Source organism: Triticum aestivum, chromosome 2D, assembly GCF_018294505.1.
Source record: "Triticum aestivum cultivar Chinese Spring chromosome 2D, IWGSC CS RefSeq v2.1, whole genome shotgun sequence".
In the NCBI taxonomy this organism is placed as follows: Eukaryota; Viridiplantae; Streptophyta; class Magnoliopsida; order Poales; family Poaceae; genus Triticum; species Triticum aestivum.
The window spans coordinates 71,739,458-71,750,897 of NC_057799.1; positions in this window are offsets into that span (position 1 = coordinate 71,739,458).

Sequence of the window (11,440 nt, forward strand, 5' to 3'; positions counted from 1 at the left end):
ATCGGGGAGGAGAGGAGTGGACCGAGAGGGGGAGTGGGTACGTGGGGGGTTAGGGTTAGCGCGTGGTGGGCGGCAGGCTGGGCCGTGGCTTGGTTGGCCCGAGGGGGTATAGTGGCAGCTGGGCCGGCCAGTTGGTCGAGGCCCAAGGGCAGTGGGGGGGTTTATTTTCTTTTGTTTTTTTTCTTGTTTGACTTTATTTCTTTGTTTAGTCTTTTCCTTTTTTTCTGTTTTATTTTTGTTCCTTTTTATTTCAGTTTTATAAAAATTAACACTAGCACCTAAATTTGTATTTATAAATATACTACTGCCACATTAACTTTGGCACCTAAATAAAATAGTTTTGTAATTATTTATTATTTAAAAGTATTTATTAAATAACAGTTTTGCCGCTGTTTTAATTACTATGGTGCATTTAAATACTTTAGAGGAGTGTGGTTTCTACACCAATATTTAGTATGGATTATTTGGCTCACCCCGAACATTTTAGTTTTAATATTTGAAAACTTTTATTGTTTGCTTGATTTTGAATTTGAATTTGAATCAGTTTCGAACTAACGTGAGATTAGCATTAGTAATCGAGGTGACGTGGCATCATTAGTAGAAAGTTACTGTAGCTTAATTATCCGGGCGTCACAAGGACCCCGTCGAGAGGGCTGGTTGAACAGTAGCCGGCGGAGAAGCGCGCAGTGGAGGCTGGATGAATAGGAGCCCGTGGATGAACAATCGCAAGTGGAGGCTGGAGGAGGTCGACGGTGGATGAATAGTAGCCCGTGGAGGCTGGAGGAGGTCGACGGTGGAGATGAACAGTATCCCATGGAGTCCCATTTTGCGGTACGCCACACCCCTCCCGATGAACAGGACCCCCGTTTCGACCGTAGCGCTCCAACACAAGTCCATTTCCTCCGTTTTGCGGTATGCCACACCCCTCCCGATCAACAAGACCCCGTCTCGACCGTAGGAGGTCTGTTTCCTCCATTTTGCGGTACGCCAGATGCTACCTCTTGAGCACTGCGTTGGTTTTCCCTTGAAGAGGAAAGGGTGATGCAGTAAAGTAGCGTAAGTATTTCCCTCAGTTTTTGAGAACCAAGGTATCAATCCAGTAGGAGACCACGCGCGAGTCCCACGCACCTACACAAACAAATAAGAACCTCGCAACCAACGCGATAAAGGGGTTGTCAATCCCTTCACGACCACTTACGAGAGTGAGATCTGATAGATATGATAAGATAATATTTTTGGTATTTTTATGATAAGGAGAAATAAAGATGCAAAGTAAAATAAACGGCAATAGAAATAGCTAAGTGTTGGAAGATTAATATGATGGAAAATAGACCCGGGGGCCATAGGTTTCACTAGTGGCTTCTCTCAAGAGCATAAGTATTACGGTGGGTAAACGAATTACTGTCGAGCAATTGATAGAATTGAGCATAGTTATGAGAATATCTAGGTATGATCATGTATATAGGCATCACGTCCGTGACAAGTAGACCGAAACGATTCTGCATCTACTACTATTACTCCACACATCGACCGCTATCCAGCATGCATCTAGAGTAGTAAGTTCATAAGAACAGAGTAATGCTTTAAGTAAGATGACATGATGTAGAGGGATAAACTCATGCAATATGATATAAACCCCATCTTTTTATCCTCGATGGCAACAATACAATACGTGTCGTTTCCCTTTCTGTCACTGGGATCGAGCACCGCAAGATTGAACCCAAAGCTAAGCACTTCTCCCATTGCAAGAAAGATCAATATAGTAGGCCAAACCAAACTGATAATTCGAAGAGACTTGCAAAGATAACCAATCATACATAAAAGAATTCAGAGGAGATTCAAATATTGTTCATAAATAATCTTGATCATAAACCCACAATTCATCAGATCTCGACAAACACACCGCAAAAGAAGATTACATCGAATAGATCTCCAAGAAGATCGAGGAGAACTTTGTATTGAGATCCAAAGAGAGAGAAGAAGCCATCTAGCTAATAACTATGGACCCGAAGGTCTGAGGTAAACTACTCACACATCATCGGAGAGGCTATGGTGTTGATGTCGAAGCCCTCCGTGATCAATGCCCCCTCCGGAGCACCGGAAAAGGCCCCAAGATGGGATCTCACGGGTACAGAAGGTTGCGGCAGTGGAAATAGGGTTTTGGCTCCGTATCTGATGGTTTGGGGGGTACGTAGGTATATATAGGAGGAAGAAGTACGTCGGTGGAGCAACGAGGGGCCCACGAGGGTGGAGGGCGCGCCTGGGGGAGGTGGGCGCGCCCCCTGCCTCGTGCCTTCCTCGTTGATTGCTTTACGTAGACTCCAAGTCCTCTGGATCACGTTTGTTCCGAAAATCATGTTCCCGAAGGTTTCATTCCGTTTGGACTCCGTTTGATATTCTTTTTCGGCGAAACACTGAAATAGGCAAAAAAACAACAATTTGGGCTGGGCCTCCGGTTAATAGGTTAGTCCCAAAAATAATATAAAAGTGTATAATAAAGCCCATTAAACATCCAAAACAAAATATAATATAGCATGGAACAATAAAAAATTATAGATACGTTGGAGACGTATCAAGCATCCCCAAGCTTAATTCCTACTCGTTCCCGAGTAGGTAAATGATAAAAACAGAATTTTTGATGTGGAATGCTACTTAGCATAATTTTCAATGTAACCCTCTTAAGTGTGGTATGAATATTTAGATCCGAAAGATTCAAGATAAAAGTTTAATATTGACATAAAAGTAGTAATACTTCAAGCATACTAACTAAGCAATTATGTCTTCTCAAAATAACATGGCCAAAGAAAGTTCATCCCTACAAAATCATATAGTTTGGTCATGCTCCATTTTCATCACACAAGAATGCTCTCATCATGCACAACCCCGATGACAAGCCAAGCAATTGTTTCATACTTTAGTAATCTCAAACTTTTTTCAACTTTCACGCAATACATGAGCGTGAGCCATGGATATAGCACTATGGGTGGAATAGAATATAATTTTGGGGGTTATGTGGAGAAGACAAAAAAGGAGAAAGTCTCACATCAACGCGGCTAATCAACGGGCTATGGAGATGCCCATCAATTGATGTTAATGTGAGGAGTAGGGATTGCCATGCAACGGATGCACTAGAGCTATAAACGTATGAAAGCTCAAGTGGGTGTGCATCCAACTTGCTTGCTCACGAAGACCTAGGGCATTTGAGGAAGCCCATTGTTGGAATATACAAGCCAAATTCCCACTAGTATATGAAAGTGACAAAACAAAATACTTTCTATCATAAGGATCATGGTGCTACTTTGAAGCACAAGTATGGAAAAAGATAGTAGCATTGCCCCTTTTTTTGGGCCTTCCTTTTTTTCTTTTGGCCTTTCTCTTTTTTTGGGGACAATGCTCTATGAATGATGATCATCACACTTCTATTTATTTACAACTCAATGATTACAACTCGATACTAGAACAAAGTATGACTCTATATGAATGCCTCCGGCGGTGTACCGGGAATGAATCAAGAGTGGCATGTATGAAATAATATGCATGGTGGCTTTGCCACAAATACAATGTCAACTACAGGAGCATGCAAGGCAATATGACAATGATGAACGTGTCATGATAAACGGAACGGTGAAAAGTTGCATGGCAATATTGTTGGAAATATGCCCTAGAGGCAATAATAAATGGTTATTATTATATTTCTTTGTTCATGGTAATTTTCTATTGTTCATGCTATAATTGTATTGTCCGGAAATCGTAATACATGTGTGAATACATAGACCACAAAGTGTCCCTAGTAAGCCTCTAGTTGACTAGCTCGTTGATCAACAGATAGTCATGGTTTCCTGACTATGGACATTGGATGTCATTGATAACGGGATAACATCATTAGGAGAATGATGTGATGGACAAGACCCAATCCTAAGCATAGCATAAAAGATCGTGTAGTTTCGTTTGCTAGAGCTTTTCCAATGTCAAGTATCTTTTCCTTAGACCATGAGATCGTGCAACTCCCGGATACCGTAGGAGTGCTTTGGGTGTGCCAAACGTCACAACGTAACTGGGTGACTATAAAGGTGCACTACGGGTATCTCTAAAAGTGTCTGTTGGGTTGGCACGGATCGAGACTGGGATTTGTCACTCCGTATGACGGAGAGGTATCTCTGGGCCCACTCGGTAATGCATCATCATAATGAGCTCAATGTGACTAAGGCGTTAGTCACGGGATCATGCATTGCGGTACGAGTAAAGAGACTTGCCGGTAACGAGATTGAACAAGGTATTGGGATACCGACGATCGAATCTCGGGCAAGTAACATACCGATTGACAAAGGGAATTGCATACGGGATTGATTGAATCCTCGACACCGTGGTTCATCCGATGAGATCATCGTGGAACATGTGGGAGCCAACATGGGTATCCAGATCCCGCTGTTGGTTATTGACCGGAGAGGCGTCTCGGTCATGTCTGCATGTCTCCCGAACCCGTAGGGTCTACACACTTAAGGTTCGATGACGCTAGGGTTGTAGAGATATATGTATGCGGAAACCCGAAAGTTGTTCGGAGTCCCGGATGAGATCCCGGACGTCACGAGAGGTTCCGGAATGGTCCGGAGGTGAAGAATTATATATAGGAAGTCCAGTTTCGGCCACCGGGAAAGTTTCGGGGGTTACCGGTATTGTACCGGGACCACCGGAAGGGTCCCGGGGGTCCACCGGGTGGGGCCACCTATCCCGGAGGGCCCCATGGGCTGAAAGTGGAAGGGAACCAGCCCCTAGTGGGCTGGGCGCCCCCCTCTTGGGCCTCCCCCCATGCGCCTATGGTTGGGGACCCTAGGGTGGGGGGACTTCCCCCTTGGCTTGGGGGGCAAGGCAACCCCTTCCACCCCTTGGCCGCCGCCCCCCCAACCCTAGGTGGGTTTTGGCCAGCCCCCCTCCCAAGGGGGCCTATATAAAGGGGGGGGGAGGGAGGGCAGCAACCTACAGCCTTGTGCGCCTCCCTCTCCCCCTGCAACACCTCTCTCTCTGGCAGAAGCTCGGCGAAGCCCTGCCGGAGACCCGCTACATCCACCACCACGCCGTCGTGCTGCTGGATCTCCCTTGCGTTGAGTTTGCCAATTCTTCTTGCCGCTACTAGTCTTTTCTTGTTTCGGCGGCATTGTGGGATGAAGCGGCCCGGACCGACCTTACACGTACGCTTATGTGAGACAGGTTCCACCGACTGACATGCACTAGTTGCATAAGGTGGCTAGCGGGTGTCTGTCTCTCCTACTTTAGTCGGAACGGATTCGATGAAAAGGGTCCTTATGAAGGGTAAATAGAAATTGGCAAATCACGTTGTGGTCATACGTAGGTAAGAAAACGTTCTTGATAGAAACCTACAAACCACGTAAAAACTTGCAACAACAATTAGAGGACGTCTAACTTGTTTTTGCAGCAAGTGCTATGTGATGTGATATGGCCAGAAGATGTGATGAATGATATATGTGATGTATGAGATTGATCATATTCTTGTAATAGGAATCACGACTTGCATGTCGATGAGTATGACAACCGGCAGGAGCCATAGGAGTTGTCTTTATTATGTTGCATGACCTGCGTGTCATTGAATAACGCCATGTAAATTACTTTACTTTGTTGCTAAACGCGTTAGCCATAGAAGTAGAAGTAATCATTGGCGTGACGACTTCATGAAGACACAATGATGGAGATCATGATGATGGAGATCATGGTGTCATGCCGGTGACGAAGATGATCATGGTGCCCCGAAGATGGAGATCAAAGGAGCATGATGATATTGGCCATATCATGTCACTATTTGATTGCATGTGATGTTTATCATGTTTTTGCATCTTATTTTCTTAGAACGATGGTAGTAAGTAAGATGATCCCTTATAATAATTTCAAGAAAGTGTTCACCCTAACTGTGCACCATTGCGAAGGTTCGTTGTTTCGAAGCACCACGTGATGATCGGGTGTGATAGATTCTAACGTTCGAATACAACGGGTGTTGACGAGCCTAGCGTGTACAGACATGGCCTCGGAACACACGCAATACACTTAGGTTGACTTGACGAGCCTAGCATGTACAGACATGGCCTCGGAACACGGAGGACCGAAAGGTCGAGCATGAGTCGTATAGAGGATACGATCAACATGGAGATGTTCACCGATCTTGACTAGTCCGTCTCACGTGATGATCGGACACGGCCTAGTTAAACTCGGATCATGTTTCACTTAGATGACTAGAGGGATGTCTATCTGAGTGGGAGTTCATTAAATATTTTGATTATATGAACTTAATTATCATGAACTTAGTCTAAAATCTTTACACTATGTCTTGTAGATCTAATGGCCAACGTTGTCCTCAATTTCAACGCGTTCCTAGAGAAAACCAAGCTGAAAGATGATGGCAGCAACTATACGGACTAGGTCCGGAACCTGAGGCTCATCCTGATAGTGGCCAAGAAAGATTATGTCTTAGAAGCACCGCTAGGTGATGCACCAATCCCACAGAACCAAGACGTTATGAACGCTTGGCAATCACGTGCTGATGATTACTCCCTCGTTCAGTGCGGCATGCTTTACAACTTAGAACCGGGTCTCCAAAAGCGTTTTGAGAAACATGGAGCATATGAGATGTTCGAGGAGCTGAAATTGGTCTTCCAAGCTCATGCCCGGGTCGAGAGATATGATGTCTCCGACAAGTTCTTCAGCTGTAAAATGGAGGAGAACAGTTCTGTTAGTGAGCACATACTCAGAATGTCTGGGTTGCACAACCGCTTGTCTCAGCTGGGAGTTAATCTCGCGGATGACGCGGTCATTGACAGAATCCTCCAGTCGCTTCCACCAAGCTACAAGAGCTTTGTGATGAACTACAATATGCAGGGGATGGAAAAGACCATTCCCGAGGTATATTCAATGCTGAAATCAGCGGAAGGGGAGATCAGAAAAGAACATCAAGTATTGATGGTGAATAAAACCACTAAGTTCAAGAAGGGCAAGGGTAAGAAGAACTTCAAGAAGGACGGCAAGGGAGTTGCCGCGCCCGGTAAACCAGTTACTGGGAAGAAGTCAAAGTATGGACCCAAGCCCGAGACTGAGTGCTTTTATTGCAAGGGAAGTGGTCACTGGAAGCGGAACTGCCCCAAATACTTAGCGGACAAGAAGAAGGCCGGCAACACCAAAGGTATATGTGATATACATGTAATTGATGTGTACCTTACCAGTACTCGTAGTAGCTCCTGGGTATTTGATACCGGTGCGGTTGCTCATATTTGTAACTCAAAACAGGAACTACGGAATAAACGGAGACTGGCGAAGGACGAGGTGATGATGCGCGTCGGGAATGGTTCCAAGGTCGATGTGATCGCCGTCGGCACGCTACCTCTGCATCTACCTACGGGATTAGTTTTAAACCTCAATAATTGTTATTTAGTGCCAGCTTTGAGCATGAACATTGTATCTGGATCTCGTTTAATTCGAGATGGCTACTCATTTAAATCCGAGAATAATGGTTGTTCTATTTATTTGAGAGATATGTTTTATGGTCATGCCCCGCTGGTCAATGGTTTATTTTTGATGAATCTCGAACGTGATGTTACACATGTTCATAGTGTGAATACTAAAAGATGTAAAGTTGATAACGATAGTCCCACATACTTGTGGCACTGCCGCCTTGGTTACATTGGTGTCAAGCGCATGAAGAAGCTCCATGCAGATGGACTTTTGGAGTGTCTTGATTACGAATCATTTGACACGTGCGAACCATGCCTCATGGGTAAGATGACCAAGACTCCGTTCTCCGGAACAATGGAGCGAGCAACCAACTTATTGAAAATCATACATACCGATGTGTGTGGTCCAATGAGTGTTGAGGCTCGCGGAGGATATCGTTATGTTCTCACTCTCACTGATGATTTAAGTAGATATGGGTATGTCTACCTAATGAAACACAAGTCTGAAACCTTTGAAAAGTTCAAGGAATTTCAGAGTGAAGTTGAGAATCAACGTGACAGGAAAATAAAATTCTTACAATCAGATCGTGGTGGAGAATATTTAAGTCACGAATTTGGTACACACTTAAGGAAATGTGGAATAGTTTCAGAACACGCGCCGCCTGGAACACCTCAGAGAAATGGTGTGTCCGACGTCGTAATCGCACTCTATTGGATATGGTGCGATCTATGATGTCTCTTACTGATTTACCACTCTCATTTTGGGGCTATGCTTTAGAGATTGCCGCATTCACTTTAAATAGGGCTCCGTCGAAATCCGTTGAGACGACACCGTATGAATTATGGTTTGGGAAGAAACCTAAGCTGTCGTTTCTAAAAGTTTGGGGATGCGATGCTTATGTCAAGAAACTTCAACCTGAAAAGCTCGAACCCAAGTCGGAAAAATGCGTCTTCATAGGATACCCAAAGGAAACTATTGGGTATACCTTCTACCTCAGATCCGAAGGCAAGATCTTCGTTGCCAAGAACGGGTCCTTTCTGGAGAAGGAGTTTCTCTCGAAAGAATTGAGTGGGAGGAAAGTGGAACTTGATGAGGTGATAGTCACCCCTTCCGAACCAGAAAGTAGCGCAGCGCGGGAAAATGTTCCTGTGGTGCCTACACCGACTGGGGAGGAAGTTAATGATGATGATCATGAAGCTTCGGATCAAGTTACTGAACTTCGTAGGTCCACAAGGACACGTTCCGCACCAGAGTGGTATGACAACCCTGTCCTGGAAATCATGTTGTTAGACAACGGTGAACCTTCGAACTATGAAGAAGCGATGGCGGGCCCGGATTCCGACAAATGGCTAGAAGCCATGAAATTCGAGATAGAATCCATGTATGAAAACAAAGTATGGACTTTGACTGACTTGCCCGATGAGCGGCGAGCCATAGAAAAGAAATGGATCTTTAAGAAGAAGACGGACGCAGATGGTAATGTGACCATCTACAAAGCTCGACTTGTCGCTAAGGGTTATCGACAAGTTCAAGGGGTTGACTACGATGAGACTTTCTCACCCGTAGCGAAGCTGAAGTCCATCCGAATCATGTTAGCAATTGCCGCATACTATGATTATGAGATATGGCAGATGGACGTCAAAATGGCATTCCTTAATGGCTTCCTTAAGGAAGAGTTGTATATGATGCAGCCGGAAGGTTTTGTCGATCCTAAGAATGCTAACAAAGTATGCAAGCTCCAGCGCTCAATCTATGGGCTGGTGCAAGCATCTCGGAGTTCGCTTTGATGAAATGATCAAAGCGTTTGGGTTTACACAGACTTATGGAGAAGCCTGTGTTTACAAGAAAGTGAGTGGGAGCTCTGTAGCATTTCTCATATTATATGTGGATGACATACTATTGATGGGAAATGATATAGAATTCTTGGAAAGTATAAAGGCCTATTTGAATAAGTGTTTTTCAATGAAGGACCTTGGAGAAGCTTCTTATATATTAGGCATCAAGATCTATAGAGATAGATCAAGACGCCTCATTGGTCTTTCACAGAGTACATACCTTGACAAGATATTGAAGAAGTTTAGTATGGATCAGTCCAAGAAGGGGTTCTTGCCTGTATTGCAAGGTGTGCAATTGAGCACGGCTCAATGCCCAACCACGGCAGAAGATATAGAAAAGATGAGTGTCATCCCCTATGCCTCGGCCATAGGGTCTATTATGTATGCCATGCTGTGTACCAGACCTGATGTAAACCTTGCCGTAAGTTTGGTAGGAAGATACCAAAGTAATCCCGGCATGGAACACTGGACAGCGGTCAAGAATATCCTGAAGTACCTGAAGAGGACTAAGGATATGTTTCTCGTTTATGGAGGTGACGAAGAGCTCGTCGTAAAGGGTTACGTCGACGCTAGCTTCGACACAGATCTGGATGACTCGAAGTCACAAACCGGATACGTGTATATTTTGAATGGAGGAGCAGTAAGCTGGTGCAGTTGCAAGCAAAGCGTCGTGGCGGGATCTACATGTGCAGCGGAGTACATGGCATCCTCGGAGGCAGCGCAGGAAGCAGTCTGGATGAAGGAGTTCATTACCGACCTAGGGGTGATTCCCAATGCGTCGGGCCCGATGACTCTCTTCTGTGACAACACTGGAGCTATTGCCCTTGCGAAGGAGCCCAGGTTTCACAGGAAGACCAGGCATATCAAGCGTCGCTTCAACTCCATTCGTGAAAGTGTTCAAAATGGAGACATAGATATTTGTAAAGTACATACGGACCTGAATGTAGCAGATCCGTTGACTAAACCTCTCCCTAGGGCAAAACATGATCAACACCAGGACGCAATGGGTGTTCGATTCATCACAATGTAACTAGATTATTGACTCTAGTGCAAGTGGGAAACTGTTGGAAATATGCCCTAGAGGCAATAATAAATGGTTATTATTATATTTCTTTGTTCATGGTAATTGTCTATTGTTCATGCTATAATTGTATTGTCCGGAAATCGTAATACATGTGTGAATACATAGACCACAAAGTGTCCCTAGTAAGCCTCTAGTTGACTAGCTCGTTGATCAACAGATAGTCATGGTTTCCTGACTATGGACATTGGATGTCATTGATAACGGGATCACATCATTAGGAGAATGATGTGATGGACAGGACCCAATCCTAAGCATAGCATAAAAGACCGTGTAGTTTCGTTTGCTAGAGCTTTTCCAATGTCAAGTATCTTTTCCTTAGACCATGAGATCGTGCAACTCCCGGATACCGTAGGAGTGCTTTGGGTGTGCCAAACGTCACAACGTAACTGGGTGACTATAAAGGTGCACTACGGGTGTCTCTGAAAGTCTTTGTTGGGTTGGCACGGATCGAGACTGGGATTTGTCACTCCGTATGACGGAGAGGTATCTCTGGGCCCACTCGGTAATGCATCATCATAATGAGCTCAATGTGACTAAGGCGTTAGTCACGGGATCATGCATTGCGGTACGAGTAAATAGACTTGCCGGTAACGAGATTGAACAAGGTATTGGGATACCGACGATCGAATCTCGGGCAAGTAACATACCGATTGACAAAGGGAATTGCATACGGGATTGATTGAATCCTCGACACCGTGGTTCATCCAATGAGATCATCGTGGAACATGTGGGAGCCAACATGGGTATCCAGATCCCGCTGTTGGTTATTGACCGGAGAGGCGTCTCGGTCATGTCTGCATGTCTCCCGAACCCGTAGGGTCTACACACTTAAGGTTCGATGACGCTAGGGTTGTAGAGATATATGTATGCGGAAACCTGAAAGTTGTTCGGAGTCCCGGATGAGATCCCGGACGTCACGAGAGGTTACGAAATGGTCCGGAGGTGAAGAATTATATATAGGAAGTCCAGTTTCGGCCACAGGGAAAGTTTCGGGGGTTACCGGTATTGTACCGGGACCACCGGAAGGGTCCCGGGGGTCCACCGGGTGGGGCCACCTATCCCGGAGGGC